Source organism: Apodemus sylvaticus, chromosome 7, assembly GCF_947179515.1.
Source record: "Apodemus sylvaticus chromosome 7, mApoSyl1.1, whole genome shotgun sequence".
Classification (NCBI taxonomy): Eukaryota; Metazoa; Chordata; class Mammalia; order Rodentia; family Muridae; genus Apodemus; species Apodemus sylvaticus.
The window spans coordinates 25,289,869-25,301,312 of record NC_067478.1 but is presented as its reverse complement, the minus strand read 5'-3'; the positions used below and the strand labels follow the sequence as shown (position 1 = coordinate 25,301,312).

At 48.6% G+C, this 11,444-nt stretch overlaps 1 pseudogene; it reads right to left on the bottom strand.

Annotated features, from left to right (window-relative positions):
• Window positions 1–10,519: 10,519 nt before the first annotated feature.
• Window positions 10,520–10,805, bottom strand: LOC127688685 (ribosomal protein 63, mitochondrial-like; annotated as a pseudogene).
• Between the last annotated feature and the right edge of the window lie 639 nt (window positions 10,806–11,444).

The window sequence follows — 11,444 nt, the reverse complement described above, 5'->3', positions numbered from 1 at the left end:
GGCTCCTGTCGAGTACCGGAGATCCGTCACTAGGCTTGTGGACTCTTGGCACAGCTCTGATATGATCTTCTGTGGCGGCATCATGTCAGAGGCTACACTTCTATGGGAAAGTTCATCTGCAGTCGGTGGAAATAGTGACCAGCCCTGACATCGGATCCATGCTCCAGCTTAGCTGTGTCCTGATACCAGGACCCTCTTAGGATCCCTGAGGCATGGTGGGGAAGCAGGGCAACGTGGCTTAGTTTTCTCCCCTGTAGTGTGCTGGGATTCCCTGGCCATCGGTCTTCAAGGCTGCACCTGCTCTTCATCCTGGAGCACCCGCTTCCTGACTGACTTTACAGTGGGAGGGTCCAAAGGGAACAGCTGGGCTCCCGGGTTGGGATATATGTTGAGAGGCATTTACAAATAGCCTCCTGGTCAGATGTGCATCCACACCCTCTTAGCTGTTACAGAGATGTATGTCTCCCAGTTCTCAGGGCTCAGTCTTCAGACTCTCTGCTTCATGAGTAGCGCCCCCTGCTGTCTCACCAGCAGATGACAATGGTCTTTCCTTCTCTTTCCCCTGCCTTCTCCATTTCAATAGACCTGGCTGAACTCCACCCCCCACCCCAGCTGCTCTGTTGCCCCCCCCCCCTGAAGTTTTCTGGAATCTATCTGTTGGGCTTCAGGTTACTGACTGTGCACCCCTGCCCCCAAAAAGTCTTAGCCAAAAGGTCTTAGCCTGCCCAGTACCTGGAGAGCAGATCCCCGAGTCAAGGTTATAACACTCATCCACGGGCTGGGTGGCCTTGAAGAGCTTCAGAACCTCTCTGAACCGTGCTCCTCCTTCAATGCGTAAAATCACAGCCTGTGCCCGCAGTGGTCTGAGAACTGCATGCCTTCACGTCTGCAGAACACTTAGCACATTGTAAGAACTCAGTTCATGGCACTATCTATCTCTTCAAAGCTCGTCTGTTTAGGCAGTTCCTACAAGTTTGTCGCAGGCTTCCTGGCAGCCATTACCGAATATATCATGGGGGAAATATGTCTTCCCTGCAGGGCTTCAGGCTCTCCAGATTCTTTGTCACCCTGCTGGGACTCTAGTGTCTTTCTGCTGTTGTTCCTTGTGAGGTAGGACAGAGAACGGGAGCATTCAACCCCCCTCGAGGTCCTGCCAGCTCATCTGCCCACATGCTTACTGTCTGGAACATGTTTGCTCACACGCCTACACTCACAAAGCCAACTCACACGTGACTTCATATGCACACATAGCTGCAGGTAACCGCACACATACGCAGACACATTTGCTCTTCAGAGGCAATGTGCTAAGCTTTCAGTATACCAAAGTTCCCTGAGTAAAGAGGGGAAGAGTAGATTTGGATGGCACCACGGGGACGGAGAGGTCAGTCCCCTCTCACCTAGGAAATTAAGATCAAATACTTGATGGTCTATGTGGTTTCTGGCAGGTTCTGTGACCTCCGGAAGTCACCATGGTCTCATTTGGCAAACTAGGACAACAGAACTTGCCTCTCTGCACAGGTTGTGAGAGTTAATTCAGATCATATGTACAAAATGCTGGACACAGACTGGGGAACATCCCATGGAAAAACTCTCAGATTCCAAACTAACCGGAGACTCTTGGCCTCAGAACACATCCGTGCTGTTACCGTGGCGCCCTGCTCTATGCAGTTCGGAAGCTCCGGTCCAGACCTCAGGTCAGAAGCCTGTTGAATGATCCAGGACCCACCCACATAACAGGGGAGCCGGGACAGACTGAGGCCTAGGAAGCAGCAGTTCCAGCTCCTATTCCAACTCATTGGCCACGAGACACGTGGGCCTCTCAGAGTTTTCTGGCAAACAGCAGGTGACCTACGATGGATGGCTGTCAGCAGCTGTGATCCTGGTGCCAGTCACCTCCTGGCTCTCTGTCCTCACCGATCCATTCACTCCCATGCCAGGACCAGGACCAGGACCAGGACCATGTGGTCTCCGCCCATAACCTTCCCCCCTCCCCTCTCGGAGGACGGGAGGATGTGGATGCTCCTCTCCTCTCAAAGAATTCAAAGGGGCCTGGAAACTTGTTTATTGGGAAAAGCTGTGGGAGTCTGTCCTGCTTGGTGGAGGCGCTGACCTCCCCCAGCCGGTCCTGCAGAGTTCTCTCCAACGACATCTTTTCATGTTTCCTGGCTTTCTTGGGCGAGTCACAGATCTGTAAATCCTGCCCTCAGAAAGTTTGGCAAAGCGTGTTAGGTGTTTATTGGAAGGGGAAAGAGGCGCATGATCAAAACACTGGCCGTGGCTTGAGTCTCCGACCCTGGTAGAAGTGAGTTAAAGGTGAAGTCTGAAAGATCTAAGCAGACCCACGGGGCACTCCCGCACTCCCAAGCCACTTGGAGGAGATTACAGAATACCCAGCTGTAGTCAGATCACCAGGCTGTATTTGTTTAGGGACAGATACCCAAGTGGAAACTTAAGAAAATCAAAAAAAAAAAAAAAAAAAAAACCAAAATAAGTTCTCTATGCACAGGCCACAAGGCTCTGTCACCCAGGCAGCCTCTGCTGGCCCCCCGCATCTTTGCACACAGCATTATCTCTGCTGGTACCTCCTTCCCACTCTCTGGCTTGAACACGGAGACCAGGCCAGACACAACTTTTTATCTTAAACCTTGGTGAGGGAAAGAGGAGAACAGAGGAGGAAGCACACACGGAATCCTCAGAATGCCGATGAATTCTCCAAACAGGCATTCAAGAGACAGCCTTCTCATACGCATATGCCTCCTCATCCCGCCAGAGCTAGCTGGTATCTGACAGCGCCCGCGCTGCCTCGGTACCAAGTATCAGGCGTAGATCTGGGGGATTGACAGAAGACACAGACTCGGGTCATTCAGTAAGGAGAATGCTGAAGCTTTCCTGAGGGACCAGCGATTTATCCTTGAGGCTGGGTGAAAAGCAACTGGAAAAAACAGTCATAGCCCTAGGTCAGGCACCTGGGAAGTCCCTACCACACTGGGCGGGAAAACAAGAATCGAGCTAAGTTACAGGGTGTTCCACTCTCAGAAAGCCTGTGCAAACAGCTCAGTGGAGGGCATTGAGCTAAGCTCACGATACCCAACAGGTATCCTCTCCTTAGAAAGTGTCCTGAGGTTGAGGTGGACACTCCTTCTGTCCACATAGCACCTGGGACATGCCCTCTCTTGACAGCCATCTGCCTGGTGTTTGAAGCCAGAAGCCTTCAACTCTCATACTTTATGCTTTGGGGAATTCTATGTGACCCCAGGTGTATTGATTTATATAGCAGGTATACAAATCCAATGTTTATTGATGATGGTGAATCATAAAACTTTAGAAATGGTATACAAATAATTTTGTCATTTGTTAAAGACAAAAAGAAATTTGCAAACTAATGAAATGTGTGGATTTTACATAAAGGATATTAACTTGGTGGGATATTGATTCTGCAGGACACTCGGCATCTTGAAAGCTTTTCTCAGAGGTGACTGATATTGATAATTTGATTTTGTAGTCATCAATGCTGAGAAAAACATTCTACATAAATGCATAGTACAGATTGGTAGGAGTCTGTTTAGGGCCTCTTCATAATTGTTAGACATTCTGTCATAATCTCAAGCCAAAATTCATTGAATGTTTTTTTTTATGAAACTTAATTAGGAATCTCAAATAGCAATTTGTAAAATGAATACAATTCAACCCAAAGACATGTCTGTTTGGTACTTTTGTGTTGAGAAATGAGAATAAGAAACTATTCAGTCTTTTTTTCTAGGCTGGAGAGAGCCCAATTGGTAAAGTATTTGCCTCAAAAGCTTCAGAATGTGAGTCAGACACGTAGAATCCACAAGAAAGCCAGGTACAGTGGTAGGTGCTGTAATCCCAGCACTGGCAGATGGGGGCAGGAAGATCCCTGGGCTTTCTAGACATCTAGTCTAGCTTGACAGGCCATTTACAGACCAGTGAAGAGACCCTGTTAAAGTGGAAGTTTCTGGTTTCTTTGGTGTTATTCTCAGGTTATAATGGTGGTTTGCTGGGGTAGACAGGTGAAAAGATGTTTTGCTGAAGCAGACACAGGTGAAAGGATGTTTTATTATAGCAAACTCCTGAGAGGATGCATGATAATTAGAAAGAATATAAATATGGCCCACCACACAGTGGGAGCGCCAGCATTGCTCTGCCTTGCTACTCTTTGCTGACAACATACACGTAGTGGTTCACCTTACATGTGTGGCTTTGCCTGTGGTGACATGTTAGAGAGAAGCTCACCAAAAGTCTTTTCACGAGCTTCCTAAGGTTTCTTGCCGCTTCAGCGGACTTGGGCCAGTGGGTGAACCTCATGGTTTCTTCTAGATTGAACTGCCTTTGCTGAGCCTTGTGGTTAGTTCTGGATTGAACTGCCTTTGCTGAGCCTTGTGGTTTCTTCTAGATTGAACTGCCCTTGCTGAGCCTTGTGGTTTCTTCTGGACTGAACTGCCCTTGCTGAGCCTTGTGGTTTCTTCTAGATTGAACTGCCCTTGCTGAGCCTTGTGGTTTCTTCTGGATTGAACTGCCCTTGCTGAGCCTTGTGGTTTCTTCTGGATTGAACTGCCCTTGCTGATTTGTGTGCAGTGTCTGCTGAGTGGACTGAGCTATAGCTGCTGATTCATGTTTGGTATTTTGCTAAAGGACTGGACTGAGAACAAGGAAGAGGGGAATTGCCCCAAAGAACTATTTCTAGACAGGCCCATGTCCTAATAACCTTTCCTTTCTACCTCCTCTTGGTGGGTGCTGGGCTTTGAACCCTTATTAAAGTAGGATGTAAAAACATACATTGCCTACACTCTGTCTCAAAAGGAGGTGGACGGTGTTTTGAGGATGACACCTGAAGTCATCCTCTGGCCTTGACATGCACTCACATGTATTTGCACACGTACCCTGCACCTGCACATATTCCTACATGCACCTACACACATACTCACATGTACCTATATGTGCAACTCGCATACACCTGCTCTCACACTCACCTGCATACACACAATACATGCATGCATAAAATGTCCATTTCAGCCACTATGGCTCTATAAAAACAGAAAATTTTATATCTGAACTAAAAATACTGTGATTCATAACACACAGTAGTCTCAAATCTGAGCCAGGCTGTTGCAGGCAGAATTTGCCAGCATTTCAATGCAAACTGGCATGCACAGCTCTAGGTGGGCACACAGTGTGCTTGGATCCAGTGACGTCACATGAAACCACACCGGCGAGCACTGCCGGAAACGCCTGATATCTTGTGCATTTGATTTTAAGTTATCTTTGGTCTCTTCCTGCCCAGAAATCCTGTACTATATGACTTCATCTGGGGGTTTCAGAGCCACCCTATAGACCAGGGGTTTGCTGAGCTGATGTTGCTTCTCCTGTGACTCCCCAGTGCCCAGATCCTGGCCTCTACACACATGGCAGAGGTGTGTGGCGCCTACAAGCTGTGTAGCATCAGCATCAGCCAGCAAGGGCAGAAGCTCCCGGCCACATTACGAGGGTCCTGAGGGTGAGAGCACCACCCCAAGCCCCAGCACTGAGCCCACCGAGTCATGCTTCTGAGCCCCACAGGGCCTGGGTAGGATTAACCCCTGGATCTCAGCCTGATTCCAGCATCTTGGTTTGGCGGTAGTAGTTGGGGGGCCATTCAATCAAGGGAGAAATATGCTTTGAAATGAAAACGCTTCCCTTTCTGATCTGCCTGGTTTCTCCTGTTCCTGCCTTCTTAGTATGCATGTATGCAGCCCCCATCTCAGGCCTTCCCCTCAGCATCTCCTCTAGCCTGATGGCTGAGCTCAACTCCCACACGGCCCCCTCCAGGCCCCTCCAAAGACAAATTGCTTACATCTGTCAAGGCTTTGCTGATTAATAGAGGAATACGCCATGGGATGTCATCAGGGGTTCAGCGGCTTTGGATCAAAGGGGTGGGGGAGCCAGGCCACACATCTCCACTCGTTCATTTATCAGGTCAGTTCAGCACCTTTCCTCTCCTAGTGCCCCTGGCAAAGGCCTCCCCACCAGCCAGCATGAGCTCTGGTGCTCTGTGGAGGGGTGCAGAGAGGAGAAAAAGCCATCACGGGGGCAGTGGGGAGCCAGAAAGGGGGGAATAGAAAAACTGTGTGTGTGTGTGTGTGTGTGTGTGTGTGTGTGTGTGTCACAGTCTAGGTATGAGTGCTTTCCAGGTTCTGGACACCCTGAGCACTCTCAAAGCAAGGAATGGAAGGAAGGAAGGTGGGAGAGAGGCAATGGATGGATGAGTGGATCTCAGACAGAAGGAGGGAGGAGTCTAGGGTAAAGAATGCGTACAGTAGGAGAGGGACCATCAAACCGACTCAGCGAGTGTCTCGGTGTGTGGATGAAGTGCTCTGGTTCACAGCGACGCTGATGAAGTTAGCATTACCGAGGAGGCTGGGCTCTCATCTCCCTCCAGCCCACCATGGGTCAATATCATCAAATCCTGTGTTTCAGTGAAGTCCTGTGGTGTGACATATGCTGAGAGCAGTGTTAGGACAACTTTGTGGGGTTCAGGTGCCAATTCCTCCCTTTGAAGGACTTTTCCACCTAGGCCCTCTTGGTGACTGTAGTCCTGGAGGGTTGGGTGAGGAGGTCCAGGTCCCTGGGATGGAAGAACAGCTCATGCAGAGGCCAGAGCAATTCAAGGCTAGGTACTGGTTCAGGCTCCCTCTTGCACAGGCCCCTGATGAGCAGCTGGTGTCCCTCCTGGGCCCTGTGTCCTCAGCTTGCCAGGCCATTACTGTCTCCGAAGAGCACGTCCGCCTAGGACTTTGCAATAGGAACTCCAGAGAGCCATGGAGAGGTTGCCTGGAGGCTGCTAAATTAGACTCTGAGGATTTAGATTAGCCTAATTCAATGACACGGATGGATGGATGGATTGAAGTTCCTTACTACAATTTTTTTTTCTTTCAACTCACTTAACGTTTTTTTCCCCTCTTCAAGTTGGTTGCAGATGCAGCCCGTGCAGGAATTATAATCTGTTCCTTAAAGCAGCAAGCAGGCCAGGGAAAATGCTTGCCCCATCCATGTGCACACCACCCAGGCAGGGGGCTGCAGGGTGGGCAGTGCCATGGGCGGTGACTGTGCTATGACTCAGGGCTTCCAAAAAATGTCATGGGGAGAGTCCTGTTGAGCCCAGCTGGCTGTTCTGGGGCCTATTGGACAAAAGGCTCCAGAAAGATACAGTGGCTGTTTCTGCTCAGCTCTTAACTCAGACAGAGCATCCTCACATAAACATGTAACATGCAGCATACACTGTCATGGAAGACATGTGGATCTATGTGGAATCACACATGTACACACACATGCATGTACGCACACAAAGAGAGAACTGACCCACAGGCCAAAATCTATCAGCCACAGAGCAATGCCAGGCTCATTAACATCCCATGACCTCAGCCTGGAATCTCATTCAGTTCAATCCGACAAGTATTATTTGGAGTGACATAGTTCTTAATGACCAAGCAAGAAACACTCAAAGCCCAGGACCAGAAGACACAGAGGCTCACTGGTCACTGTCGGTGCCTGCACTGGTTGCTGGAGGGCACGTGAGGACATGCAAGACCTGGCCTCACAGCTCTAATGACAGTTAAAGGAGGATCATCCCTGCCATTGCACCCAAAACCTGGCTTCAGAGGATGTCTGTGCTGGGCTGGGCCTTGGAAGACATATTTCATGCTCTCTGGGACATGCCTCCCCCCTGCACACACCTGGGCAGGCGTGCAATCAGGGTGACAGGACACCATCCACCTGTACAAGGGCTGTGATGAAGAGAGTCCCAAGTCCCAAGGAGCCCAAGGGTTTATGTAGGACTTCTCCTGGAGGAGAAGGAACCTGTCAGCATGGAGGAGCTGTTTGGAGAGGGCTAGACCATCAGCAGCAACATCTGGGGGAACATCTGGATGGAGTCAGAGCCTGGCTGTGCTGACCCAGCAGGACAACATTAGCTTAGAGCATGGAGGTTGCTGTGACTCATGTTAAGTTTCTTCCCCTCTGGGGAAACAGCCCCATCGGGATCCCAAGGCCCGTCTACCACTGGTTTTCATACAGGCAAGTAGTTCCTGTTACTAAGGAGAAAGCAGTGCATACTGGGAGAAGGTTCCTTACCAGTTTCACCTGCTAGTTTGCTAGAGTCTAGCTGGCCTGGGACAGAGTTTGAAAGGCCATGCTCTGGACTGCATTTTGTCCTGGGCAATAAAAGATTGCCAACCTGAAGCCCTACTGGGTGCTCATTGCTTGAAGCAGTTGTTCTCAACCTGTGGGTCTCGACCCTTTCAAAGGGGTCACCCAAGACCACCAGAAAACACAGCCATTTACTTAACAACTCATAACAGTAGCAAAATTCATACAGTTATGAATTAGCAGTGAAAATAATGTTATGGCGGGGGGGGGGGGCTCAGCACACCATGAGGAACTGTGTTAAAGGGTCGCAGCATTAGGAAGGCTGAGAACCACTGTCTTAGAGCTATACATTGCCCACATGGCGGCAATTCTCGGCATGGCCATTTCCCAGGGCTTGCCTCCAGTCTGAGTTCTTCTTCCAGAGTGCCCTCTCCTCACACTTTGCCCATCTCCCATCATTCCCTTCCCCAGTTCCCTCAGGAAAGGAGCTACTTCTTGTCCTTTCAGATACAGTACTGAGTGTCACCTCTCCTGTTCAGCTTTTCTGAGGTCCCAGAGATGCCCACCCTGGGCATCAGGCACACTTCCTCAGAGTATGCCAGTGGCAGTTGTATTAAGCCATCTACCTTCTGCCTGGTACCTGGGGATCTCCCCAGAGACAAGAGCTTTTCTTCCCTGTCCGCCCAGCTTCCTCATAGGACTTCTGTATCGGCTACCAATTGCTGTGTAACAAATTGTCCTAAAACTTTGTGACTCAACATAAGCTATCTCTCACCAGCAAGGTTCCCAAGGTCAGGAGGTTAACACAGCAGGACCTTGTTAACTGTGCCAGGACCTTAGTAAGGGCCCAGAACCATCTGAAAGACCATTTACAATGTTCAGTAACTCACTGTGTTCATTGGCTGAGGGGCCAGCTGGGTCTCTCTGTGTGGGTGTCCTCCTAATGTCGTATCTATTGACAGAGGAAGGGAGGGAAGAAAAAGAAAGCACGAGAGAGGAGAGAGGATGGCCCACAGAGAGAGCCTGGCACTTTTATGACTTCAAGTCAAAAGTCATATACCTTCTGCCATATTATGGCTGGTTGTCCAGTAAGAGACGGTGGATCTCCATTTCTACATGAAAGGTAAGATATTCACACCACAAGGAAATTGTATAGAGTCAAACACACATGGGGGAGGGGTGTGTATGAAAGATAGTCTGCCAGAATCTGTTACCAACAGATGTCCAGTGAAAGACTGGCAAATGGATGGATGGATAGACAGACAGACAGACGGATGGATGACTCCTGCTCTGCCCTGTTCATCTCTCCTCTGACCTCAGACAGTTCTTATCAAGTTAAGACTTCCAGTCGACTCCACCAGAGCTCTCCCTTTTTCTTCTCTTGAGATCAAGGGCCAGGAAATCCCTTCCAGAGTCCCAGGGGCACTTGTTGTGGTATCTGAGGACAAGAGGTAGGGTCAGGAGCTAGGGGCTGCCAGAGAGGGGCGTGGCTGAAGCTCCCTCACAGCCACAGACGTGGTTCCAGAATCCCATTTGTGAAACTAAACACAGGGAAAAGATGCTTTTGAAAGGTTAGCAGGGTGTAACTGATCATCTTCAGATAGTTAACTTTTTAGAAGGAAAACTGCCATTTCATGTGAATATTTGTGAGCTCTCATTTCTAAACAATTTCTCCCAAAGAGTTTTCAGTTTTCTAGGTAATAACAGAATTCAGAGCTCTTTATGGAGGATGGCCTCTGTCTGAGAGGGGCCATTTCTCCAACAGATCAAAACTTCTGAATGCAAGAACTTCCAGATACCTTTCCTTTCCTTTTTCCTTTCCTTTCCTTTGCTTTCCTTTCCTTTGCTTTCCTTTCCTTTCCTTTTCCCTTTCCTTTTTCCTTTCCTTTTTCCTTTTTCCTTTTTCCTTTTTCCTTTCCTTTCCTTTCCGTTTTCCTTTCCTTTCCTTTTTCCTTTCCTTTCCTTTCCTTTTTCCTTTCCTCTCCCTTTTCCTTTCCTTTTTCCTTTCCTTTCCTTTTTCCTTTCCTTTCCTTTCCTTTTTCCTTTCCTTTCCCTTCTCCTTTCCTTTTTTCCTTTCCTTTTCCTTTCCTTTTTCCTTTCCTTTTTCCTTTCCTTTTTCCTTTCCTTTTTCCTTTCCTTTCCTTTCCTTTCCTTTTTCCTTTCCTTTCCTTTCCTTTCCTTTTTCCTTTCCTTTCCTTTCCTTTTCTTTCCTTCCCTTTCCTCTTCTTTTCTTTTATTTCTTTTTAATTATGTTTGCTTTAATAAGACACTGGTCAAAGGGGTCACACTGGTAAATAAGTTACATTTTCTCAGCTCCAGGACCAAGTAAGGACAGAGCAGTCTGGTATCCATAATCTTGAAGGGTGATGATTCTGGGTCAGGACCATTTCTTCAAGATGTTGAGGTGGTCTATAGCTGGTCTGTGATATATCTGTTCTTAGGGAACTGGGAAGTGGCTGCTGCCTTGATGGCTTCAAAAGCCTGGGCCTCCTTCTCCACTGTCATGTCAGGCATGCTCAGCCAGCAGTGGTTCTCGGCCTCCACCTCCAGGTGACGATCATGTTCTCCTTCGCTTAGAAAGACATGGTATGTGGCCACAGGTGCTTCCCGATCCACTGCCTGCCCGGAATGCAGCCACGGAGGACGACAACGGTGAGGACCATGGTGCATCCTCGCTTACGAACTTGACCTGGGACGTGCTCCCCTCAGCGTTCCGGTGATGCATGTACCCAGATACCTTTTCAATGTACTATACTGATGTAGTCCACTGACCAGCAGGGATCAACTAACCAGAAATGCTTTGGGTAAGGGTTTGGGAATGAGTTTAGGGTCCAGAGAGCTAAGGTGCAGTGGAGGATAACTTTGAGCTATGGTATGAGTCTTCCAGAAAGTTATCCAGTGAAGACACTGATTATTTTGGCTGTTGGACTGATCTTCAAACGAGACTCTGCAGTCTAAACTGAAAGGGTCTAAGGGTTACATCCTACTTGATCCTTATGATGACAGCAATAGAAACTGCCATCACCTCTGTTAGGTCTTTGTTACTATGTTGTTACTAAATACCCAAGAAAACTTAAAAGGAAGAAAGGTTTCCATTGGCTCATGGTTTCAGAGGTTTCAGTCTATGCTTACTTCACTCCATGACAGCCAGGCCTGAGAAGACCCATGATTTACAGTATGGTTGGAGCAGACAAAGGAATAGAGTTGCCTGCAGAGTGTGTGTATGTGTGTGTGTGTGTGGGTCTGGGGGCTAAATATAGCCTTTGAGGTCACATCTCATTGATGTTCTTCCTCTAATGATG